Genomic DNA, 4,819 nt, shown 5'->3' with positions numbered 1-4,819 from the left:
AGACCAGCTGGAACTATAGTACCTAAGAAAGGCTTCATGAAAAAGAAATTTGAAAAGGGTCTTGAACATGAATAGACACTTCTCTAAAGAAGACATCCAGATGGCCAACAGGCACATGAAAAGATGCTCAATGTCACTCCTCATCAGGGAAATACAAATCAAAAACCACACTGAGATATCACCTCACGCCAGTCAGAGTGGCTAAAATGAACAAATCAGGAGACTATAGAGGCTGGAGAGGATGTGGAGAAACAGGAACCCTCTTGCACTGTTGGTGGGAATGCAAATGGGTGCAGCCACTCTGGAAAACAGTGTGGATGTTCCTCAAAAAATTAAAAATAGATCTACCCTATGACCCAGCAATAGCACTGCTAGGAATTTACCCAAGGGATACAGGAGTGCTGATGCATAAGGCCACTTGTACCCCAATGTTTATAGCAGCACTTTGAACAATAGCCAAATTATGGAAAGAGTCTAAATGTCCATCAACTGATGAATGGATAAAGAAATTGTGGTTTATAGATACAATGGAAAACTACTTGGCAATGAGAAAGAATGAAATCATGCCATTTGCAGCATCGTGGATGGAACTGGAGAGTGTTATGCTGAGTGAAATAAGTCACACAGAGAAACACACATACCATACGTTTTCACTCTTATGTGGATCCTGAGAAACTTAACAGAAGACCATGGGGGAGGGGAAGGGGAAAAAAAGTTAGAGAGGGAGGGAAGCAAACCATAAGAGACTCTTAAAAACTGAGAATAAACTGAGGGTTGATGGGGGATGGTGGAGAGGAGAAAATGGGTGATGCGCATTGAGGAGGGCACCTGTTGGGATGAGCACTGGGTGTTGTATGGAAACCAATTTGACAATAAATTTCATATTTAAAAAAAAGAAAATAAAAGGGTCTTGAAGAACGTGTTGTATGGAAACCAATTTGACAATAAATTTCATATTTAAAAGAAAAGAAAAGAAAAGAAAAGAGAAAAGAAAAGAAAAGAAAAAAAGAAAAGAAAAGAGAAAAGAAAAGAAAAGAAAAGAAAAGAAAAGAAAAGAAAAGAAAAGAAAAGAAAAGAAAAGAAAGGGGTCTTGAAGAACAGGTCCCACCCCAGGTCGACTGAATTAGAAACTCTGAAAGTGGCCCCAGGATTCTCGTTTTGACAAGCCTCCAGGTGGTTCTTACTGACGTGTGAGAACCACTGAACTATGCCCTGTTTCTTCTCCAGCTGCTTTCTCTCACTTGTCACTCAGATGGATCCTTACAACCTCACCATGCAGTAAGTAGGCAAGCCAGAACATTTACCCTCTTTGTACGGGTGGGAAGCAGTTCAAAGACATTATGGGACTTACCCAGGACCACACTGCTGATGTGCAGCAGAGCCTGGGCTTCAGCCAGATCTCCCCAGCTGCCTGAGCAGTGTTATTTCCATCAGCCCTAGGGTAAGAGCATAGCGATGGCATGATTCCCTCCAGCCCCCAGCCTCCTAATTTCCTCTCTCACCTTCCCAAGGAGTTGGCCAGCTTCCTGACAACAGGCTGTGAAGAAAAGCCCTATGGGGTGATGACAGCTGCCTGACAGAACGAAGGTGATATGGCTTGGTGCAGGGCGGTGGGGGGGGGGCACTATGCTCATACCTGCAAGGATCGAAAGTGAACTTCAAAGCCAGCACCACCCAGCCAGGCCAAGGCATCCAAAAGCTTCAACTCATCAGATGCCACAGTTCAGAGCTGGCTGCTAATGGCAAGAATGTGGAAACTCAGCCTCCAATGAACACCAGGAACAGAGCCATGAGAATTGGTCCAGGATTCAGCTCTTTGTGCCAAGCGCTCTTAGGCAGAAATGATCAGGTTTAAAGAACTATCTCCAGTCCAAGGCCAAGCTGGCAGGTCAGCCTGGGGGAGTGGAAAGGGCATTGTCTCTGAAGTCCCACATGCCTGGGTTTAAAATCAGTTTACAAGGTGTAACAGTTTCACTGTTTACAAGACCCCCTTACTTTCTCCAAGGCAATCTCTTCCTATGCAAAATGGGGATGCTAATACCCACAGTTTGTGTGAAGGAAGTGAAATAACATGCAAAAGTGCTGGCAGAGGTCTTGGTCATTTCCTTCCCTCATTCTTCCCTTTGGGAGTCTTCTTCCTCCATCTCCATGGATCCTGAGAAGGGGATGCCAAGCTGCTAATGAACCAGGCTAAAGGGGAACTCTGCCTAAAGCAGAAGACAACCTCTAAAAGTACCTTCTAGCATTAGATCATAAATCTGTCTTGTGTTGAAACTGTATTCATGGGCTGTTAGCTCTGTTAGGAGTGTATCTTACTGGCTTTATCCAGCATTCAGCACTCAGTATGCACAATAAAGAGCTGCTTTGTAACTTATGCAATATTGGACATGAAGAAATTAATCAGGACTTCTCCAGAATTCTCCAATCATCTGAAATGAATCTGTAATTCTCAGCAATTAGTAATTATCTGGCAAACTACATCCATATGCCAAATCCAGCCACGTGCCTATTTTTATAAGTAAAGTTTTATTGGAACACAGCCATGCTCATTTATCCACATGTTATCTATGGCAGCTTTCACACTACAAAGGCAGGGTTGGAATGCAAGGACTGAAATATTTACCATCTAGCCATTTATGGAAAACTACCAACCCCTGCTCCAAAAGAAGCATAGATAAATTGAACTGTTGCAGTTCAAGCTCTCCAAGAAGTAGACTGTGAGAAAGAGTTCAGGGTTCAGGATGTTAAGTAGGGGATGCCTCTGGGATCCACACATCTGGAGCAGAGAGAAAAATAGCAGAAGTGGGCACAGAGAGAAATCCGACTGCAATGCGGGTCCAGCAGCCTCAGCTGACTCCAGAAGGAACACAGGAGCAAATAACCCTTCAGAGTTGGCCTGAATGGGCCCAAGTAGCTGCACTTTTACCCTCTGCCTTAATTGGTCATTGGAAGTGGGCTATCCCCAGGAATGATGTGCCTTTGGGTGAGGCAGCTGTCAAAGGGGCTGACTGCTCAAGGTTGTCTACTGACATCAGTCCTAGAACCAAGGGTAACAAATCCTCCCCCCAAGGGAACCTTAGGGGCATATCTTCATGCCCAGCACAGCCACCCAAGATTTTTTTTTTTTCTAATATGGAACACTTCACAAATTTACATCTCATCCTTGTGCAAGGCCGTGCTAATATTCTCTGTATTGTTCCAATGTTAGTAAATGTGCTGTTGAAGCGAGAACCACCCAAGTTTTTTTTAAGTTTTCCTCCCATTTACAATTGTACCAAAAACTGTAAGATACCCAGGAATAACCCTAACCAAAGAGGTAAAAGATCTGTGTGTTTAAAACTATAGAAAAGTTATGAAAGAAATTGATGAGGACACAAAGAAATGGAAAAACATTCCATGCTCATGGATTGGAAGAACAAATATTGTTAAAACACCGATACTACCCAAAAGCAATCTACAAATTCAAAGCAATCCATATCAAAATAACATCATCTGTCTTCACAGAGCTAGAATAAACCATTCTAAAATTTGTATGGAACCAGAAAAGACCCCAAATAGCCAAAGTAATGTTGAAAAAGAAAACCAAAGCTGGAGGCATCACAATTCCAGACTTTAAGCTGTATTACAAAGCTGTAATCATCAAGAGAGTGTGTGTGCACAAACACACACACACATAGATCAATGGAATAGAACAGAGAACCCAGAAATGGACCCACAAATGTATGGCCACTTAATCTTCAACAAAGCAGGAAAGAACATCAAATGGAAAAAAAAAAGTCTCTTCAGCAAATGGTGCTGGGAAAACTGGACAGCTACATGCAGAAGAATTAGATTAGACCACTTTCTTACACCGTACACAAACATAAATTTAAAATGGATGAAGAACCTGAATGTGAAGCAGGAAACCATTAAAATCCAACAGGAAAAAAGAGGCAGAAGTCTTTTTGACCTCAGCCACAGCAACTTCTTACTAGACATGTCTCTGCAGGCATGGGAAACAAAAGCAAAAATGAACTATTGCAACCTCATCAAGATAAAAAGCTTCTACACAGCAAACAATCAGCAAAACTAGAAGGCAACTGACAGAATGGAAGAGGATATTTGCAAATGACATATCAGAAAAAGAGTTAGTATCCAAAATCTATAAAGAACTTATCAAACTCAACACCCCAAAACAAACAATACAGTGAAGAACCATCTATGGATATGGGGGTGTCATCAGTGAGATACAAAGTCAAAGTGATCACAAGATTTCCAGAATAATAACTAAAATATCACCTTAAATTTGTCCCTAATAATGTTCTTGAAAAACTTTATGTCCAAAAGTTTTATTGGAAATCATAAATAGAGAAACAGTCTATAAATATATAAATGCCATTCTTGGGAGAAATAGACTTTCTATTTCTATCAGAATAGCACCCAGAGTTGCTGACAGAATGGTAAGATCTAAGATAAATAACATATATAAGATATAAAATGTTTTATATAAAAGAGATACAATGCGAGATAAGGTACAAAATGTTACTACTTATTAGTGCAATAGCACAAAAACAAGAGGTTTTGAGTCTACAAACCTAGGCTCAGTTCCCCACCTGCCACTCACTATGCGCAAACCCCTTTACCCTTCTGACATGTTTGCTCATCTATAAGATTGGACTGTGATACTCTACCCACCTCACAGTGTTGTCACAGAATCAGAAAAAATGCTATATGTGAAACAGTGATGAAATCTGAAACGTGATAAAAAAATACTTTTTCCTCTGTCTTCTGTAACACCTCCTTCAATGCTATCTTGAAGTTCTATTCAAAGATTTAATTG

At 41.0% G+C, this 4,819-nt stretch overlaps 1 non-coding gene across 1 annotated transcript; it reads right to left on the bottom strand.

Moving 5' to 3' along the window:
- Window positions 1-3,126: 3,126 nt before the first annotated feature.
- LOC115526579 lies at window positions 3,127-3,232 on the bottom strand. Its single transcript, XR_003972641.1, has one exon. It is a non-coding gene; the product is annotated as a U6 spliceosomal RNA (small nuclear RNA).
- Between the last annotated feature and the right edge of the window lie 1,587 nt (window positions 3,233-4,819).

The sequence above is a fragment of the Lynx canadensis genome, chromosome D1, assembly GCF_007474595.2.
Source record: "Lynx canadensis isolate LIC74 chromosome D1, mLynCan4.pri.v2, whole genome shotgun sequence".
NCBI classification, from domain to species: domain Eukaryota; kingdom Metazoa; phylum Chordata; class Mammalia; order Carnivora; family Felidae; genus Lynx; species Lynx canadensis.
Note: the sequence above shows the minus strand (reverse complement) of the source record. Positions and strands in the feature narration are given on the sequence as shown.